Source organism: Lissotriton helveticus, chromosome 8, assembly GCF_964261635.1.
Source record: "Lissotriton helveticus chromosome 8, aLisHel1.1, whole genome shotgun sequence".
Lineage (NCBI taxonomy): Eukaryota > Metazoa > Chordata > Amphibia > Caudata > Salamandridae > Lissotriton > Lissotriton helveticus.
The window spans coordinates 288,876,919-288,899,916 of NC_136069.1; positions in this window are offsets into that span (position 1 = coordinate 288,876,919).

Consider the following 22,998-nt stretch of genomic DNA (forward strand, 5'->3'; position numbering starts at 1 on the left):
ACAATTATACTACTTAATAATTGTTTAAAAAACATACACATAACTACTATATAAGAAAATGAAATCATATTTTAAATAAGATAAACAATGTATGGTGTATTTTGTAAAATAATGAATAAATAATAAAGTTCAAACCTGTCAAACATTAAAACAACTGAAACATAGCTTACTTACCTACCTAAACAAAATAGGAAACATCTGAAAATGTTAACTTTCATAACGTACATACATTTTTACAAATACATAAATATAACTCTTAAATACGTTATAATGAAAATACATTTCCAATAAATCATTATTAAAATACAGTTGTGAGTAAATTAATGAAATAGTGAAAAAATATAAAATTAGGAACGTAACATCTCTTACATTAAAAAAAATTCACAATTAACAATTAATCAATTAAATATTATTACAAATGAACAAAGTTCACATTTAACATACAATCATTTCCCACCTTATACCCCTAAATACTAAACAAGCCACTACTGAAATAGTAATTACTTAAAAAAATGTCAAAGCATTAATATACTATTAAAATAATTATGTAAACAACAATTATACGAATTAAGATCTATAATTATTTGGCAATACATAATTGAATAACAATTACCGATTGACTAACATTAATATAAAATATTTAATTAAACTAAACTTCCCACCCAATTCTCCTTCAAACCTGGTACTAAAAGTAAAAAGCTACCAAAATGTTTAAAATTGTAATTTATTAAAAATACTAAATTAAGCTTGCATACATATTTTAACTTTTAAACAAAAAGTAATTTACATAATTATTAAGAAATGTAAAATTAATTCTATTAATTCTCAATGCAAATTAGCAATGCAGTTAAATGAGTTATAATTATTATTTCATTTACTTCACACACAAGTCCCCATCAAACCTCAGAACCTGCTACAACATTATCAATTACCAATTTAACTAAAAAAATAATCAAATATTTTTAATTGTAAACTTTAATTTAAAACAATAATAACAATGATACTAACAATATTAACAACAATATATTTTAAACACTGTAAATTCTGGGATTAGGACTATATTTAAGTTAACTACATCAATGAAAACAATATTATTTCAAACAATATTAAATACCTCAAAAAACAACATTCTTGTCAATGATATTCTGTTGTAAGATGATTTTGTTTTAACAAACCTTTTGACACAATATTAGGGTATCATGATATAGACAACTCAATAATTTGTCCAATCACCCTCCAACCTTTGTTTAACTGTATGTGCATGACTTTGAAACAAAAAATATTGATAACAACAGTAATCATTTTATTAAGCACATTAGGATTTGGGAATGATATCTAGATATTATGTTTGTGATCTGAAATGGAAGTGATTAATCAGACAGACATGTTCTCATCGGTTAAATGATAGAAATAGATTCTTGAAATGTACTTTCACCATCAACACCAAAGAATTATCCTTCTTTGATCTGAGAATTTTCGCCTATAACACCGCTTTAAAATCTGAGGTTTACTACAAACACACAGATTGAAAAGATCTATTGAGATTTGATAGCTTCCATCAAAACATCCCAGTCATTTGGTTGGCTCTTGAGACAGAACTGTACAGATTTAACTGACTATGAGAGAAATGCCAAGAAACTGACTTCATGAAAACCAGGAAAACAGGAAACAACAATAACCATAAACAAATTTTGCAATCTTTTGTCAAAAGCCTAGCAGAAAAAGAAAGTCTAATCTGTGTGACAATGTTCAACCCTTATTCCAACTACATAAGGAAGACAGTTTATAAGCACAGGAGAATTTGTACATCCGACAATTTGGTTTTGGAAAAACCAATGCTCTCTTCCAAAAAAGGAAGAAGCATTTGTGGCATGCTCGTACATACGAGTCCAAGAACAGGTAAAATGGACACCTCTTAAAGAACACTATGCAATTTAATCCATTATTGGATCACTATCCATGTGGCAAATGGAATGTATGCCAGTTCCCTAGAAAGGTCATGGACAATGGCCTAGAAGTAGCAACATCATGATCACTCAAACTAATGCAAATTGTAATTACAGCAATGTGATTTATGCAATTTAATGCCCATGCAGGTTGAAATATTTAGACATGACAACCAGGAAAGTTAAAATACTCATTAATGAACATCAGAGCACAAGAAGGTGTTTAAAAACACTGACTAAGCTTGAAAATATAATGACCTTTAATTGTATGTTATTAATAATTATATGTGTACTCAATGGCAAGTGGATCACTTGTCTAATAGGTGTAATGATACCATGCACTCCTCTTATGAGAATTCCATTTCCCTTGTATTGTGGCACTTTTTTGCAGCACGATGATGTCAAATGCCATTCTAAGCATGACATCACACAATCTGGCACACCCATTCTTTGGGGTGGTTTTGTCACCGAGGAACCTGATACCCTACGTATCTCAGCTCACTTCAGGGTCTAGACTGACCACAGACCTCTCCGGTGACTCATGCAGATTAGTGGGGAGAATCCAAAACTGTTGAAGTGTTTGATTTCCATAAAGGATACGGACATTACAGTGGAACACACATCTGGAACTGACCACACCTGTGCAGATGGCCTTTCTAGAATTGTTTTTCACTTAGATGATGAGAACTACCAAGGGAATGGCTTAGTTCCTTCTCACCTTTTGTCTGGGGGAAGCAGTGTGATGAAGTGCATCTTTTTTATGGTCAACCTAATTTTTTTTAACTGATGCTGTTGTTTGTTTTACAGTGTGCACTGAGAAACTTTTGTCCAGGCCCCAGTTCAGGCACGCTGACCCTCTAAAACATGGTTAAATTGAATATGCCCAAATTGGCTTATAACATTCTAATACGGCCTTCGGATATGGCAAAGAAACATACACATATTGCATGGAAAGTTAAATTTCTTCTGTTGACTTCAGCAGCTATCTTGCCTTCCACTAGTGTGGCAAGAGAACTATGGCTTCAGACCTATCATTGTAGAATGACAGCTGTAGTTTAAACCAGCAACCCAACATGTCTAAATAACCCCTTTGTCTGGGAAAACCCCTTCCTTTTAAATAGTAATAACGCACTCCTACGTAGACTCCTACGTAGACCTTGTAGCTCACATGATAGGGTGTATGGTATTTAAAAAACAGACATGTTGCAATTTAATGTCGCCTTAGTCCCTCTAAGAGACAAGCCCCCAAAATATATTTTCCCTGTGAAAGTTGTACCTGTCCTTTAAGAAAACTAGAATATAGATACAAATATTAATTTCATTATGGACTAGTCTTCTATGAATTTGGGAACAGCTAGAAAAATTACTAGGCCACTCTTGTCAATATTTATTAAATACCCAATTTAATGCTAAAGTTTGATCTCTAATCAACATTCCCCATACTTAGGTGAATATATAGGGAACTGGACTCCATACTAATAGCCTTGTACTGGGCAGGCCGTCTAAGCAGAGTGGCACTTGCCACACTGAATCGCACGGATGAGGGCTGTGGACTCGAGGCACACTGCACAATGGTTTGACGAGAAGGACAATTAGGAGAAGAGTACCGTCTCCTGATCTCCTATCACTGCTACAGTAGGGAGCGGGAATCTCTGACATAGTGCCATATGTGGTCAGGCAAACTGCACGCATCTGCCAAACCTACGTAGAGTGAACCCTGAAGCACGCTCCATTCCACCAGGAACTGTCGGTGTAGGATTTCACGCTGGACAGGAGGGTGATGACCAATATGTCCTGTCCGGTGCAAAAGGGAGTGGTGATGGACGGAGCATCTGAACCAATCAAACACTCACACCCAGTCAAAAGATCTGGGTTTAATCCATCACCGTTCTTTAGCCCTCTCTGCCACCCCAGTTCAGACATGGCCATATGCAAATCAGTCTGACCCTGTGCCTCATGGGAACAGTCTAGCCAAGCCATGCCTTCCCTGGACCGGAACCAAGCTTCCTAGGACCGGTTTCTGGCATTTCAGCCGTCCTCAGCGAGGCTTGCTTGAATCCAGTGACAAAGTGAGCAAGGGACTCACGTCTGAGCATACCCTGCCAACTTATGGCAAACAAAGCGGTACAAAATGGGGTGGTGATGGACGGAGCATCTGAACCAATCAAACACTCACACCCAATCAAAAGATCTGGGTTTAATCCATTACCGTTCTTTAGCCCTCTCTGCCACTCCAGTTCAGACATGGCCATATGCAAATCAGTCTGACCATGTGCCTCATGGGAAAAGTCCTGTCCAGGATGGCAGAATGGGGGTTGCAGCATGCTTGCAGAATTGTATCCGGGTGAGAGCTTCATCTTGTTTGAACTAGCCTGTAGTGATTTTGGACTGGGACAGGGATAACATCTACAATACTCTGGACTGACCAACATACTCAAAGAGATATGGCCTTCACATCCCTTGATTCCACAGCACACTCAGACCTTAGACATGATATTCACATGCGGAGCCGGCGGGTGCCTCATATCACTGCTGTACAAGGCTATGAGGGCAGATGCAAATAACCCCCCTGGGGCTTTCAACACTTGGAACACAGTACTTGAGGTGCCCCTGGGAGACAAGTGTTAGAGGACGGTGGGTGCTTTCCCACACACGATCTCTTGTAATACCCGCTTCTGGCTCGTCCACTATAACTATGCACATTGCACATACATAAACCCGGAGAGATTACATCGCATAGCTCCTGATAGGTCCAACTACTGCCCTAGGTGCCATATGTTAGGGGACAATTTCCTGCACCTGTCTTGGGAATGTACCGAGGTCTGACTCTTTTGGACAGAGGTGGTGGAGAAGTTCAGAAGCGTTGGCTGTCAGTTACAGTTAACGCCAACCCACTGTTTGTTGGGCTTGATATGCAAACCCAAAAAACAAAGTAAAATGGCGTATAGGCTCCAGTAACTATGATTGGTATAAGCACGGTGTAGAATTGTGATTGTTTGGATGTGAGTGTGGGCTACCAAGGTCTCAGGATGGATGAGAGATGTGCGTGAGTGGACACTAGCTGAGGAGGTGCATTTGAAAAGGTATCATAGAGACGAGAAGCTAGAGGACGGCCTAAGGGTTGGGAGGGAACTCTGTCACAGCCTACTGGTTGAGGAGCAGTAGGCAAGCTCACAAAGTGCATCTGAAGGCAGTAACCTCACGAGCTCCGAAGTGGAAAGGTATTAGCTGGCTGGGGCGCATGGGTGGGACTCTCATGGGATTGTTTGTGAGTTGTCCAGTGGCTGGGGTTGTAACCACTGAGTATATGTTTCTGCTATTTATATATGCTTGCTTGGGAGAGCACACCTGTATTAAGTTTCATTCAAAATGAATAAATAAAGTTAATTTTAAAAGAAGTTTGACCTTTAACAAATATTTATGAAAAGTATCTTCTAGAAAGTTATTTTTTCCATACCTGAAGTTCCTGGAGACACATTTACATTAGCTCTCAAGCAGCTGCCCAGTAGATGCTCGACCCTAATGAGGTGTAAAAACTGCTCTAAGTCCTGGGACAATCGCGTGGGTTTGAGGATGTATTTTTCTTCCCTGAAAGGAAGACCTGTTGGAGTGGAACCGGGAACTTAATTAATTTCAGTGGGGATTGCCATGTCACAAATAAATGTCAGGTGACATCTGGATAGGACCATCCCTTGTCCCCTATTCAGGAATTTGAGAGCACAGTGCACTGAAGGATTTGCAGGAGGGCAAACAGGAACTGCTTCAAAACTGGGTATGGTTGTCATGGGATCTTTTACTCCACTGATCAGAGAGAAGTCTCAAGCCACCCCCAGCCGCTAGCTGGTGCCAAGCATAAGTGTGGCACCCTTCTCAAAACACTCTCTGAACCTCTGGATAAACAGACGGTCTGCACCTGCTGTTTGCGATCTGTGAGGAGATCTAAACGAATGGACCTGCTCCTAATAGTGGACACCAAGTTTCAAATGGCTGATCTCCTGTGTGGTTACAGGGGCACAACAAGATGCAACAGTACTACTCCCTGAATTGACTGCTGACCAGTTGCAACTGGACCTGGACTAAAACCTATGGATGGCCTCTGCTGGAGTGATTGTTTACCCCAAGTGCTGTACTTGAGATCTCGGGACCCTTGGCTGTGTATAAAATAACTCATCTTTGTATAGTTAGCAGTTAGAGAATTTTTTGACTGCCATACCTCTGGAGGACTGAGACCAACCACCTTAGCCAATCCACCGAAGATGCAACTTCGCTGGTAGGAAATCAGGTTTCTCCCACTTTGAGTTTCTCTGCAGCAGCAAATCTATTCCAGCAGGCAATCGGCAAGAAGGATCCGGCCTTGTGGATCACATCATCAGATACAGTCTGCAACATTACCCAGCGGGTGAATTCTAAGCTTCGAAAAAGAGACTAAGGTCCTGAGTTGGATCTTGGCAGATGGGATACTCCATCAAAAATGTTACGGATATCCCGTCCACTGTATTACAAATTCCACATGATGTAATGGAATTGTAAGTTGGCGGATAGGATATCCTTTACATTTGTGACAAAGTAACCCTGCCCGCCAAACTCATAATCAGGTCCTAAGTTTGAACATAGAAATCTTGAACAGGTGAAGGTGCAAAAAGTACCTGGCCAACAAGAGGAGTTCAATGGGTGGAAAATTTGAATTTTTTAACTCAGAGCTTTTCCCACCAAAGTTAATAGTGTCAGTGGGATCTCACCCAATGGCTAAATGGTATTGTGGAGCTCTTCTCAATACAGTTGATAAAAACAATGGAAAAAAAGATGGAAAGGCATTTATACAATTCTATGGATGCAGTGTTTACCTCATAGTTCAGAATTTACCACATTAAAGAAAGTGGACAAGAGAAAGTGGCAATATGGAAAAATGTCACAGAAGGGAATCTGAAACTGTGCTAAGATGCGATGTGCCAGCCTTGATTAGAATTATTAGGTGATGACGCTTTAGATAGGTAATAGGCTGGTTAAATCTTTTCTACCTATCTTTTTTCACTTTATAAAGAAAAGTGCAAAAAAAATAGTTGACTCAAGAATAAGTGTTCAAGTCAAAAGATTGTATTTGTTTAATGTCTTTTCTGAGTCTAGAGGTTTTTTGAGTCTCCTTAAAATTATTTTTTGAGCACTGAAAGATTTAGGGACTATGAAAGAAGATGTGGTGATGTGAATATTTTTTTCTTTTTGTTTCAGTGTATAGAGCCTTCCGACATGTGGACTACTTACCTTTCCTCTTAAGCTTTAGTGAATCCAGCACATTAAATATTGCCAATGTGGAAAGCCTTCTCTTCACTAAGCGCTGCATGTATGAAGCATTTTTGCTTTTGCAAATGGCCTGATTCTGCAAAATGGGCCATTTGCAACTGCATAAATGCTTTTTTTTGTTTCAGATCTATTTTATTTTCCAGCAGAAACACAAATATCATAAATGCTTTTTGTGATGTACAAAGTGTATCAGTAACTTGTTAGGAAATCACAATTTGGGTTTTGCAATTCAGTATTTGGAAGGGGTGTTCCCTCCTTATACTGAATTGGAATGATGTGCACAAATGTTTTGTGACTCAGATGTGGTCTCAAAACATTTGCAATTTACCGCCAATTGAAGTTCGCAAATGGGAAGGGTCTCACAAGGGATCACAGCCCCTCTGAGACTGGTTGAAAATAAATGTTTTAAGAGAAGGGAATGGTCCAAGGGACCACTGTCGACGTCCAAAAAATGAAACTTCAAAGTTTCCGTTGTTTTTTGTAAATACATCCCATTTTCCTTTAAGGAAAACGGACTGTGTTTTCAAAAAATGCTTGCTTTATTTAAAAGCAATCACAGACATGGGGGTCGATTCCGATCTGGTAAAAACCGCTCCGAATAGTCGTTCGGAGCGTTTTTCCCATACGAATCGTACCCTGCAGCGTCCGCCGTACGTACGACGAAGTATGATTCGTACCAGGAGCCGGACTCAGTACGAATCGTACAGAGACCATACAACTCGAATCCCCGTACGAGTCTCCGTCGGAACCCACTGTACGCGAGATCTGTATGGCTCACGGCTGGTTTCTGGTTTTTACGACCCAGCAAGTACGATACCTGTCGGGTACGCACCGTATGACCCTTTTTTACGGGAGCTGTAAACAGCCGTAAAAGCAGAGTTCACACCGAAACAGTTACGGAACGGCCCCCCGGGTACGGTGCGTACCCCCCATGCTCGCAGGGGTATGCCCCGTACAACTGCGATCATGGGGGGTACGCACCGTACCCCGCGATCATGGGGTGTACGCACCGTACCCCATGTTTGCTGGGTGTACGGTGCGTACACACCATGATCGCGGGGTACGGTGCGTACCCCCCGTGATCGCAGGTGTACGGGGCGTACCCCTGCGAGCATTGGGGGTACGCACCGTTCGGTGTGTATGTGATTGTGCGCTTTTCCGTATGAATCGCCCTTACCTGGCGCGGACCGTACGGATCGCGTCCTGGTGCCCCGGTCCGGATCGTACTTATCGGGTCGTACAGCGTGTGTACGAGTCGTACGGAGATGTCTCCGGATACGATTCATATGGATGTTTATTTCACCGGATCGGAATCGACATCCTTGTGTTCTGCTGACCCTAGCAGGCCGCTGTCCATGTGAGGGCAACAATTCACAGTGGGACACAAATTGTGACAAACTTCATTAATATTCACGAGGTAGGTCTACTTGCGATCCACTTTGAATCGCAAATGAAATTAAAAAGACTTTCATACATTAGGAATAGCAATTTTCCAATTGCACATCGCGATTCACTATTCCTAACTTTGGTACATCAAGACCTAAGTTTCTTCTTTATGGATCACTGAAATAATATCGAGTGACAAAATATCGACCTTCAAGAATATCGTTGACAAAATATAGACTGTCAAAATATCGACTTTCTATGTACAAACAGGTAAGTACAAAAATATCGAGTTTTAAATATCGTTTACAAAAATATAGTTGTAAAAAATATCGACTTTAATAAAAACAATGTTTAATTACATTAATATAAAAAATTAATTACTAAAATATACTTAACAATACTTAAAATAACTTTTAATAATTAAATAATTAATGAAAGTTAAAAAAAATGTTTTTATTCATATTTCTTAAAACATATATATATATAGTAACAACATTTAATTAAATAATAGCCAATATTATTAACGTACAAATACAAAAGAGTAAAAATACTATTCCCACTCCAGTGGGTGCAACAGTAGGGAAAGCGTTGGATAGCGTAGGGGTTAAAATTACTATTCCCACTCCAAAGAGTGCAACAGTGGATATATGACGTTACAACGCAACTTTTACAACGCACTACCATTACAACGAAAATTTTACAACGCAAAAACTATTACAACGCATGTTTTTACAACGCATGTTTTTACAACGCAGATACCTTTACAACGCATACCATTACAACATAAGTATTGGTAAGTATATAATAATTTTTTTTAATTTACATTATTTAAAATTAATTTAATATAATGTAATTTAATTTAATTTCATTAAATTAATTTAATGTAAATGTAATTTTACTTTATTTTTACACTGTACCCCTGTACCCCAAAAACCCAAAACTGACCCTGAACCCTAAAAAAAACCTTTACCCAAAAACCCAAAACTGACCCTGAACCCTAAAAATACCCCTTTACCCAAAAACTAAAAACTGACCCTGAACCCTAAAAATACCCCTTTACCCAAAAAACAAAAACTGACCCTGAACCCTAAAAATACCCCTTTACCCAAAAACTAAAAACTGACCCTGAACACTAAAAATACCACTTTACCCAAAAACTAAAAACTGACCCTGAACCCTAAAAATACCCCTTTACCCAAAAACTAAAAACTGACCCTGAACCCTAAAAATACCCCTTTACCCAAAAACCAAAAACTGACCCTGAACCCTAAAAATACCCCTTTACACAAAAACTAAAAACTGACCCTGAACCCTAAAAATACCCCTTTACCCAAAAATTACAAAAATGTACATTTAAAAAATTATTATATACTTACCAATACTTACGTTGTAATGGTATGCGTTGTAAAGGTATCTGCGTTGTAAAACATGCGTTGTAAAAACATGCGTTGTAATAGTTTTTGCGTTGTAAAAGTTTCGTTGTAATGGTAGTGCGTTGTAAAAGTTGCGTTGTAAAGGATGTTTCCCGCAACAGTAGGGAAAGCGTTGGATAGCGTAAGGGTTAAAATTACTATTCCCACTCCAAAGGGTGCAACAGTAGGGAAAGCGTAGGATAGCGTAGGGGTTAAAATTACTATTCCCACTCCAGTGGGTGCAACAGTAGGGAAAGCGTTGGATAGCGTAAGGGTTAAAATTACTATTCCCACTCCAGTGGGTGCAACATTAGAGAAAGTAAATACTTCATATATTAATAAATAAATTACAAAATAATATCAATATAAATGTATTTAAAAATGATTAACTATTTAATATAACATAATAATTAATATATTAAAATTACTAATTAACTATAAATATTTCAATTAGTTACCTATTAATACTAATTTATAACTAATTACCAAATATTTATTTGATAATTAAAAATTAATTTACAAATATGTTATATTAAATACAATTAAATAAATGTTATTATTTCCTTAATTATTATTAAATTACTTCCCACTCTATTCCCCTATAAACCCACAACCCGCTACAGGAAATAAATAATGTAATTTAACATAATTAGCAATTAATCAATTAAATTAAATTAATTACCAATTAAATGTTAATTAATTAACAAATAATTTTTAATTAACAATTAATTAAATATTACTACCAATTATTAAATTTACATATTTAATTAATTATAATTAAATTACTTCCCACCCTATTCCCCTATAAACCCACAACCCGCTACAGGAAATACATTATTTAAATTTATATAATTAGCAATTAATCAATTAAATTAAATTAATTACCAATTAAATTTTAAATAATTAACAAATATTATTTAATTACCAATTAATTAAATATTACTACCAATTAATAAATTTGCATATTTAATTAATTATAATTAAATTACTTCCCACCCTATTCCCCTATAAACCCACAACCCGCTACAGAATAAAATTACACAATAATTTAAAAAAATCATTAATTAAAAATAATTATAACATAAAATGACACTTTTCACACATATTATAACATGAAAAAACACTATAAATAATTAAATATTATTTAAAAAACTATATTTTTTACTATCTAGATTATATACTTGGATATTTTCACTTTCTATATTATTTACAGTCGATATTACTTCACTTACCTTAAAAACTATATTTTGGCTGTCTATATTCTGTCCTGTCGATATTTTGTCCAAACGATATTTCAAACTCGATATTCTGTCCAAACGATATTTTGGAGTCGATATTATGTCTGTGCACCCTTCTTTATACCTCAGATGCAAGGTTGCTTGAATTCTCTTCCTCACGATGTCAATATTTTATATACACTTTACACTGCGCACCCCAGTCTCACTCTGGCAGGATTCTGTATCGATCTTTCACACACATCTTCCTGCTTTTGACGTGTTAATGTTATTGCAAGAACAACTCTTCTCTGAGTTGTTCCACTAGCTGAGCCTCTAGTCCAATTTTTTTTTAGTGGTTAAGAATGTTTACAACTCAATACCCCCAAGTCTTCATCAACTCCAATGAAACAATTATTTTGTCATTCTAGTGCTGGTGATTAAATGTTTTCTAAATAGGGGTAAACTCACTGTCAATTTTATATGAGCTGTTTAGATTTGCAGCAAGGATCCATAGAATATTGATCCAGAAATGTCCTCTGTGATTCTGCAGGACACTCAGGTCCCAGAAGTTAGTATTGTATGAATAGTATGTCTCCTTTTGATTAATACTTAAAATGTGACTTTTTCTAGTTACTACTTTCAATCACATCTGCTCACTTTCTTGAACCAAAATATTCATTTTGCAACTAAGGGTTTAGAGGTGTATTCCAAACTAGGCAATGTATTTATAGATATTTCTACGATCCTGAAAGACATGTGTTTCCGCACTAGGAATGATATTTGCGTTCACCTTGTTCATTTTGACAGCGTTTTCCCAGCAAACATTTTTGAAAAATAGTCAGCTGACATTCAGCCCCTCTACATTTTTGGAAATCAGAATCATCTATATAATATATTGTTTTTCTATTGTAAATATTTTTTAACATCTTGTGCGGTTTCTTGCCACTTTTAGTGAGGTCATTGGTGTGAAAGCTAAAGAGTTGGGACACCAAATAACATCAATGGTTGTATAACACTATACCTAGGTTATTGACCTACAAAAATATTGCATATTGGACCCAGCATATCACCTAACACTGCATCATGTAAATCTATAGTGACCTTTCTTATCTCAACATCTGCTTAACTAGACTTACCTTGAGATGGAAAGTTAGGTTAATTTAGTTGATGACAATATCTTTACCATGCCATGCACTGCATGTGATATAGTTGGGACATACTGGTACGTCCACTTTAGAACGGAACTAATAACAATTTTTGTGTTGATTTTCCGCCTAAGCAGTCGTGGACCTCGGCAGTTGAGCTTTACTGTACTACTTTCGACATAGGTAAATTTGAATTATTAGGTCAATATTTTTAACAACTGGGACTAGTTCAATCTATTGCTACACATAGGTTAACATCTCTTTTCCACTGAAACACAAAACATACTCACTTGAAGAAGACAGTCTCGTATAGAATGTTAGGTGCATGGGCAGAGTTAAGCATACAATTCACTGCATATTAAGTAGACTAGGTATGATTGAAAAAGTATTAAAATATGTCTTAAAAGTATGGTTTATTAGAGCAATTTTGAGTTATGGGTATGCAGAGGCTGCCACTCCTAATTCATATATAAAACCGTACTTGTAACTAGAAATGTTGTTGACAAACTTCACCTCTTGTTTTTATTGTGAAAAAAAATAATTTGTGTGTTCTTGGATTGGGAAAACCATCATGACAGATTAGAAATTAAATTTGAAAGTAGTGCCCAAAAACACAGTTGCTTTATGAAATGGTCCAGACTTCTATTAAAAACAAAAGGGTGTATTTTTTTCATTGGACTTAGCAACAATGCATGACATTTCATGTGGCCTATGTGCTGCCTACCATATTACAAGTTCATTATTGCCATAGCTTTAAGCAGGAGGAGTGTGGGACAGAGGAGGTCTCTAAATGGGGTGTGGTCTATGTAATTAAGGGATTGACTTCAACACATAAACTAAATTTCTGTGATTTCCTTAGTGAACCATCAGACCAGTATTTTGGTTCCTCTCTGAGTTTTTTGTGATTGCACTCAGTTATATAACACAGCAACTGACATACACCCAAACAGCCAAGACAATTGGCTTTCTCAAAGGTTGTTAGCTGTATAGGATAAATGAGTAACAACAATGACTTTGTTATAAATGATATCTAAAATTATTCTATTCTGAAATTAAGACTGTGAATTAAACATTACTGAGGCATGTGGAATGGATTGCAGTCATCAGAGTGTCACGCCCCCTCACAGTATGTTTCTTCTATGTCCACTCTTTTACTCTCCACATCTTGTCTATATGCAAATCATACATAGGGAACAGGAATCTACCACCCTATTGATAATGATATTTAGGCGGACACGGTCACAAAATTATGATTACCAATAGGGTGGTAGATACCTGTAGTGAACTGAAGACAAAACAGTAGGGGATAGGCTGCCCATTCCTAAGTAGCGACCACAGACTTTTTCCCCAGAGGTGACTCCCGCCTGCATGGTGGAAACCTCCTCGGCCGAAGCTTGGAAGGGAGAACTCTGTCAGTGCAATTCCACCAAATGGGCTGATTTAGTGAATAGAAGTCACAAATCTGAGAACTGGATATCAGTGCATACATTTCTATGATCTGCTTTACAAATGTCTTTAAAGTGATGGGTTTTTCCCCCCAAAAAAATACCATACAGAGAAACCCCGTTATCCCAGTGAACCTCTGGTAATTACCACAATGCAAACAAATGTGGCTTTTCTGGGGTCATTGGAGTCATGATTTAAGAAAGTGGGTGCCATATAAATGTAATGCCATTTGAAATTCTCACTGGAAGACATTTGCCACTCAAACATCATTGATAGTTAATTAGTATATTATGTAATTACATTATACATTGTTAGGTAAGATGCAATCAAGAAAGCAGTGCCACAGTGTGAACTAGTGATGACACACTGCTCAGGTGATAATCGTATTCAAGTAAGTGAGAAGCAAACAGCACATGAACAAACAGTTCAGTGGCTGTAATAATATGTAATGAGTAGTCGGTGAGTTTACTCTAATTTCTTTCCATTTTACTGCTCCTGGATTTTGGAATCTTATTTCCTGCATCCCCACAATCAACCAATAAGGTTTTCGGTGTTTAAACAGGTGATGGCTTCAACACATGAACGATTGCCTTCCTGCAGTCTTTAAATTAGACCTGAGATAACAGGGATATGCAGGTATAACATCTAATATGTTTTGTCCCACCATTCTGGATGGCAAGCGGGAAAACATTAATTTGTTTTTTCCCCTCACAAATGTGTCAATCAAGTATGTGTGTTGAGTCTTTTGCTAGTTATTATGTTTGTTCATGATCTGCCTTACGGTTTGTTTGAAAGCACAACACCATGCTGCAAGGTCGATTGTTTTGTCAGTGCCTAATGGCCTTATTCAGATGTTGGCAGACAGGTTACTCCGTCACAACAGTGACAGATATACCGTCCACCAAAATATAAATCCCATTATAGCTTATGACATTTTTCAGCAGATGGAATATCCAACGCCGCTGTGCCCAAGTAACATGTCCTACAACATCTTAATCAGGCCCTGAGTTTTAAAGGTTCATGTTCCTAACTACCTGTGTTCTCATAGTTTGAGATAAAAGATATTTCCCTACCAGAGGCTTCACTAAACCTAAAACGAAAATTGCAATTTAGAGCAAGAATTGTATAGTAAATTGGGATTGCTTAACATTGATTGCAACATTAAAACAAGATAATATTGTGCAGTTAACTGCCACAGCAAACTATCATGTACATGGTCTGTTTGCCTTCATTTACATTCAATTCATTCCCAAGGCAATTACATTTGGAAAGGGAATGGCTTCCTCAATTCCAGAAACTTCTCTGCATGTTATTTTTGGTCTCAGCTATTGATTTAATCAAGGTGTAGTGACATAGGTATGTTTTCCTCTGGGATCAATCCCAGGTGGCATTCAAAATGTATGGTGTAATAAATCTTTGTAGTAAGATCAACAAAAGTAATTAATAGGCCCATCTATGAATAATATAAAAACCCTAGTTGTGACTAGGGGAGTGAACATCTCTTAATGATGGTGAAAAAGGCATCCTTTTTGGCCCTTTGCACCCGCATTTATTGACAGATACTGGTGGTAACTGACTCTGACTGTGCCCTGGGTTTTGCTAACCAGGCCCAGGGTCAGTGCTCTGATGAAAAAGGTATAGGGTAATTAGGTATAATTACAATTGGTAAATATAGACCCTGTAAGTCCCTAGTATATAATATGGCAAGTGGAATTCAAACAACCTATACGTCCCTAATATATAATAGCGCAGGGGGGGTTTCGAGGCCCAGTAGATTTCTTGCACTGGAGTATGCACTGATGTGTGCCTACTGACATCTTAAAGGCAGCCCTGCTCTGCGTGCAGTCTTTAAAAGTAAATGACATGCAAATTCAACTTTGGTGGTACAGGTACTACCAAAGTGGTAATCTACCTTATATGCGCATATAACTCACCCCTAAGGTCTCCCCTGGGTGCCCCAGGGGTGGGGTGCCATGTAACTATAAGCAAGAACATTATAAAAGATGCTCTGTAAGCTCTGCTGAGGGAAAAACTGCCAATTGTGTTCCCCCATCCCCTATCGTAGACTATTAGCTCCATAGGCTAACATTTGAATATGTTATTTAATTATAAATATTGCTAGGAAAGAGCTAAAAATGTCATTCAAAGACTTAAAAGATTGGCAATGACAAAGCCAACAACTTGCCACTGTTGAATTTATTATACCTAATACAGAAAAGAAGTTATAGAAATGTCCTTTCTGTGAGCTAAGATCCAGTCTTCAAGTAGACTGTCCTGATTGGTCAGCCTTAACATGCTTAGCCAGGCTGCTTTAATGAGGTGATAAGGGGCCGCAAAGGGCAGATGTTATCAGCTGGGGAGAGCTCGGCAACTACAGAGGATGGGTCACAAAGGCGGCTGATTAAATCAAACTAGGCTTCAAAAAGAGAGTAGGACAGTAAGGAATGCCAGGTCTACCATACCCCCTTCCTGTAACCCAAATCAGATAGGGACCCCACAAATGGAATTTGCAGGAGGAGATTGGGGATTGTTGATAGAAATGAGCTACCAAATTGGGCTAGTTTAGCCGTCTCTTATTCCAAAGAAGAGAAAATCTCCAACCTGAATTTTAAAGTGGAGTGCTGTGTGGGACAAGAATACGCCACACTTTGGAGGAAGCTCTCATGCTTTTGGGTGGCACCTGACACCTCATTGGGCAGAAGTGCCCACCTGCTTGTCAATCTAGATCATTGAATAAATTGGTGAGCGCTGCAGAGCAACTCAGTTTTTTTTATGAATTTGGATTTGAATGTGCTCACTGAAACTTCAAGAAGAAGCATTACCCTGCTGGTACCCTTTTCTGCACCAGAATGGATTGCTCCCTACAGGACTGCTCCTGCTACACACGTGGAACTATAGCCCTGAGGACTTTGCATGATTCATAAAGGATTAAGGGGTGGACTCCCTGAAAGAAACAGGTTAACAGAGCTTCCCTGCACCACCTCCCTCAAGAAGTCCCCAGCCTGGACTGTGTCCTGGTGACTTTTAAGGATTTGGCCAAGTGAATTGTGGGAACTGTAGTCTAAACTTCCAAGGACTGTGTCATGCTTCTAGACCCTTGGATTTGTGTTTAAACCACTTTGAAGCCTCAATAGGAACTTCAAGAAAAAGTTCCAGAAGTTTGGGAAAACTTTTGGAAACAGCTCCAGAAGTGTACTGGCCCGACGACCAGAGTCAAGCTGACAACATTCAACCGCGACCCAGCCTGGATTTCAGGTTTGTCCCACTGAAAGCTCAGAATCTCCGGACTTCCAAGATTTGACCAGGGCCTCGTGGAAAAACAATCCAATGACATTGCATCGAAATTGGTCTGCTGGAGGGGACTGGACGTCTTCGAGAGAGAATCCTGAAGAAACGTTTTAAGCCCAAAGGTAAAATTCTAACTTGGGCCATTGCGGTTGGCCTCAAACTTTGACTTTGTCCAGGTCAAGCGTGACCAGATGTCCCAGGTTGGCGCTATATTTTTTTAAGCATTATAAAGTGGTTAATCTTTAATAATTGATATCACAGTTCCCTACATTGATTTTTTGTCATTTTGGTGTAATTTTAAGGCTAAAAATATTTCCTATTGTTATAAATTGGTGTGTGATTTTTATTGTGTGTTGTGTTTTGCCTATTTAAAGTATTGGTGTTTATAAATGCTTTACATACCTGTCTCCTAAGTTAAGCCTGCCTGCTCACAGCTAGGTACCAAGGGTTGAGCCAGGGGCTAATGTATTGAGACCTTGTCTGAACCTTATATTGCGGGGTGGCCTTATTGGTAGTGGTAGGGGCAGACTTACCCCTACCAATAACCCATCCTCCAACAATGATGCATTATGTAGATAAGGAAAATTCAGAAATCATTTTCACAAAGGCATTATGTGTGCCATTTGCAATAAATGCTTACTGTGAACGAGCCATTCAAAGGTATTACAATGACTCCTTGTAATAAAATGTAATGCTAAATAACAGAGTTTTACTTTACATAATTGCGCATAATTTTTATACTTTTGACAAAATTTCACATAAGTACGTGATTACATGAAAGCAAATTTTGTGAATTTAAAAAAACTGAATTTGGCACACCCAACTTATCTTCCTATGCATAAAGGTGGACTTATTCTTAATGTGACTGCCTCCATCCCACGACAGAAACAATTTTCCCAACAAAGCTAATGCTTTTTCATTAGGTAACTGAGTTTGTCTTCAGTAGCTAATATAACCTAATGGGCATATTCACAAAGGCATTTTGAGTGCCATTTGCAATAAAAATCATGAAAATGTACTATGAAAGTGCCATTTACAGGTAATATTTAACGCTAGTTGACACTTTGCGCTAAAATGTAACTTTAAATAATATATTTGCAATTGGCGTAATTAGGTATAATTTCACTTAATTTTACCAAACTTTCACATAATTTCATAACTACATTAAAGCAAATTGTGTGAATTTGGCACACCTGACTTATCTTCCTATGCACCAAGGTGGACTTATTCTTTATGTAACAGTCTCCATCTCACAACAGTAACACAGTTCCCATCACAGCTGGTTCCTTTTTATTAAGTAACTGAGGGAGATATTTACAAAAAAGTGGTGGAGTGAGGCCGTTAGCCATCATGGCTTAATTCCTCACTCTGCCACTTCAGAAATGTAAGGCTGCAGCACACTTACAAGGATATGGTGCAGCCTTGAGCTTTCCCCCTGCGCTGGCACTACACTTAGCAGTGTAGTGCCTACAAAGGTACCCTTGCACCATAGTGCGAGGGTGTCTGGGTGTCTGGGTGCAGGGGAGGATTGTTTATGTGTAGGAACTCATCCCTTCCTACACATAAACAATCCTGAAATGCCATTTTGTTACTTCTATGTATGCTGCTTAATGCAGCACACATGGACGTTACAAAATTTCATTTTTTATGGATTGTTTATGTGCAGGAAGTGTCATCTTCCAACACAGAAACAATCCAAGGAGTTTTGTTTTTTCCATATGTGCTGCAAAAGGCAGTACACATGGAAAAAGCAAAAAGAGAGAGTTAATAAGAGTATTCAAGACAAACTCAGGGGCATATGTACAAGCCCCTGGTCTTAATTTTGGCGCTGCCTCCTATTTGCTCTACCCTTGTAAATAGGGGCCAGAGTCAAAATCAATGGGTGTTGCGGTGGAACGCTCACCACAACACCCACTGCCCACCCCTTTCACGGTAAGCATAGCGTGAAAGGGGGCCTTATTTACAAGGCAGCGCTAATCCACGTTAAGAGGCTTAACGCTGCCTTGTAAATAAGGCAAAGCCCCTATCACCACGAAGCGTCCCAAAAAGTGATGTTTCCATGGCAATAGGGGCTTGTACATATGCTCCTGAGTTTGTCTTGAATAACTGAATTACTAAATATGGGGCATATTTACATTTGGTGAATGTAAAGTAGTACTTCAGTATGCTTATTAACTGTCACTTTTTGTGAATTAGACAAAGCACATTCAAATGGGAATAAAGCAGGAATATTCAGGTAATATTCAAATATAATTAGTACAAATAGAAAGGACTGTATCCTCATTGCACTTTTAGTAAGTATTTATCAGATAGTTGTTCACCATAAGCTAAATAACTGAGCAACAAACTACAAAACAGAAACAGACTTCAAGCAGCAAGTACATGAACTTGAAAACTGCATTCACTCATTCGCTGTTCATCGTGCTCACTTTAAGAACCTCTTCCTAATTCATGTAATACACAATTCATCACGTGTATAGTCCCACTCCTTCATTGTTGCACAGATGTCACACTGGTACTGACAGCCCATTTTTCGGTTACATTGTAAGCAAAGAAAGCTCTACCAACACCCTTCTCGGTGTGTTTCCGCGTCTCGGTTTCCACTTGAAAGTCGTTTCTTTCATGGGTTATATAAGTTTTTTTGAATGGATGGTAGCAACTGCCCACATTTAGATGTCCTCCTCGGAAACCTAGAGGGGACATTGAACCCACAAATCCTATCTTGACCAATTCCCAGTTCCTCCTTCTTATGTAAGACTGTCTCAAGGTTGCGGTACCTTATTTCCAATTCAATTACATCTGTGAAATATAAATGCTGATCTTGAAAGCAGTATTTGAGCACTCAGTGTAATTTGTTTTCAAGTCATGGATGTCAGGATCCTGATTTTAATGGGAGAAACAGACATAGTTTGCTGTAATTCAGTAGTAGTTTATTTGTATATTGTTGCAAGTGAAATTGTTTTTGTAGCAATAGATGGCTCCAAAGTCCATCCCCTGTTGTCTGCAGTAAGTGTGGTAAGTACTGATGGGAGAGACCAAGACCAGATGTTGCTGTTAATTCAGTGTGTCACAGGGCACCAATCATGCACTGTGAACTTTAGTTCTGCAGAGAGCTGCGCTGTGCCTACTTTAGCATGAAAAGCATTGGTGTACAAGTTTATTTCCTGGTTGAGCACCATTCATCATTTGCATGGGAAGTGTTGTATGTGAATACGACCCTGATCACTGCCACTGCATTTGATTTAATTAAATGTGTATAGGCCGACAAAACTGTTTTAGGGGCTCCCAAATTTTACGCTACTGTAAGTGTGGTTAAAACTTCTTATCCCTTAGGGACAGACTTTAGCTGGGTAAGAAGTATCTTATGAACCACAGACATCTGTGGATTCACTCAACAATGTCTGCATCCTTAACTGTCACTACCAGAGCACTGCACTTTCACCACACTACCTGATGTTTTCAATGGAGAAGCCTCCTGGACCCACAACAAGACCAGAAAAAGGCCTCTCTGTGCACTCTATAAAAGAAGTGACTTGGGGCCTGATTTAGTGGTTGACAGACAGAGTGAGGTTTGCCAGGTTGGCAGAGGTCTTTACATCCAGCACCCTGCCTGAGCTCCACATGCCAAATGTTATGGGTTTGTATAAATCACCATCACGGCGGTTCATACAAAACCATGTAAAGGTATTGTATATGCCCGTCATTGGTGAGAGACCCTTACACCAATCTTTTAAATGTTTTTCATTTTCCAAAACATAGTAAAGCAGGGGGGTGCTCTTTCGGGCAAATAACAATGAAAGGCCCAACACCATGGGAGATGTATCCAATGGAGTGGGGAGTCTTTTTTTTTTTATGTCCTTCACCACCAGGACATTCCAGCCCACTCTGAATAGGCCAGATGGTCTGCTGGCTTACCTCTGGTGGCCCATAGTCCCTTAGCAAGTCAGATGAATGTTTACTCCGACAGAATAAACTTTACTCTGTTGGCGTAAACTTGGCAATTCACCTCACTTGAAGTTGCATGGATGAACTGAGAGTTTAGCCATTGTGGGGGAGTACCCTGTTCACCAAACTCTAAATCAAACCCATATGTGCATATGTGCATGGTTTTAGATGTATGTGTTAGTGTGCAGAGGAAGTGTGTGCTTGGCATACCAATGGCTCAAAGTCTACTTTATTGAGAGTAGATCTGCCTCGGAGACAATGCCCCCTGAACTTACACCTTTGTATGGGTATCATTTGCACAGAGGTGTTGCCCCTTCAACTTTAGCTGTCACAAAACTGCCCAGTAATCAGTTTATGTGTATTAGACGCCATTTCAATATGGTTTCAATTTACCTAACATTACGTAAGAAAGGCCTTTCCTCATATATGTCTCCTTTTTTAGATAAACCCCCAGTACTGCCTCTACGAACTGTTACGTTGCTCTTCTTAAAGTCTGATCTTTCATGGGTGACATAGACTTCCACTTAATTTTGTATTCAAGTTGGATCAATGAAGGAAACAATTAACCTTGGTAGATTTGCATTCTTTCTCTCTTCAATGCTAGCAATGCGTTTGTAACATATTGATGTTTCTTGGCAAAGGGACTCAATGACAGCCACTGTGGTTATTGAAAGACGGTATAAAGCTTCGCACGTACCCTTGTGATACTCCTATGCTTTTTGTCACCGCCAAGAAAATCGAAGAGTAAACTCCAACTCCTATGGGGGTGTCATTTTCATGGTGACGCCCTTCAATTGGACACCCTTTCAACAGACACTACAGCTAGGATGAGATTTTTCAGTTATGATGGCATTAGGTCTTTGGTGTTAACAACCGAATAATGCTCCAGTTGCCCGCCTAGCCTTGAGACTCCATTTTTGTCAAATATTTAAACGGCCATGAACCAAAGCTCTGTATATACTTAGGAATATAAACACATCGTTATTTTCACTGGTGATCATCATCTCTGTAATATGGAGCAGAGTAAGATGTGTTTGTGCCCGGTGGCACAGCAAGAATGCCAAGGGCCCGGGTACAAGCAAGGAAAATGTTGCCTTACATTGTGTTAGAGTATTAAAATCCAGCAATTTTCAGTGTTCAATTCTCCCCTTGAGGGATCTAGGCCCCGGTGTCACTGCACCTGCCGAACCAATGGTAGCTATGCCCTGTTTTCGGCATTCCCTGTTAAAAAAGCCTCAAGTTAGTACAAATTTGAAAGCCCTTTTTTAAAGCAATGTAAAGGTTATAGAATATGGCCCCTGCTGAAACCGGTGAACCACACAACAATCTTGTGATTTTATATTATCTTGCTGTGTGTGTTTAGGGTGGTGTAGAGGAGAGCACAACATAGCACCATCTTATTTCCAGCAGACAGTGTCACCTGCCATTAGTGTAGAATTCATTTTATGAGCTGACTTCTTCAACCTTTCTGATGAGTACAGAGGGCTTTGTGTTCGTTTAATATGTCATCCTTTTATAATGTTTGTGGCATCGCAGGACAGCGTAAAAAATCAGCACAAGTGATATAATAAATGTTCTAATATATAGTTATGGACGTAGCTGATGCCAGTCAAGTACTGTCAACTTAAGAAAGGGGTGACTGGGATTCATAGTTTATGGCTTGCAAACCTGGTGACACATTGACTTTATCAAGGTAAACAGCATACAAATGTGGGTTATACCTCACAAAACCCTACCTATACTGGCATAAAATCAGTATATGTGCATTGAGTGTTTTTTAAAATCTTACACATATTTGTCACATCGTTCATGGGGTCATTATGACAGATACAGTTGTGTGTCTGTGCAAGAGAGGAGTTTCCAAGGACATTACTTATGGCATTCATAAAAATATCACGAAATGACAGATCAGCCA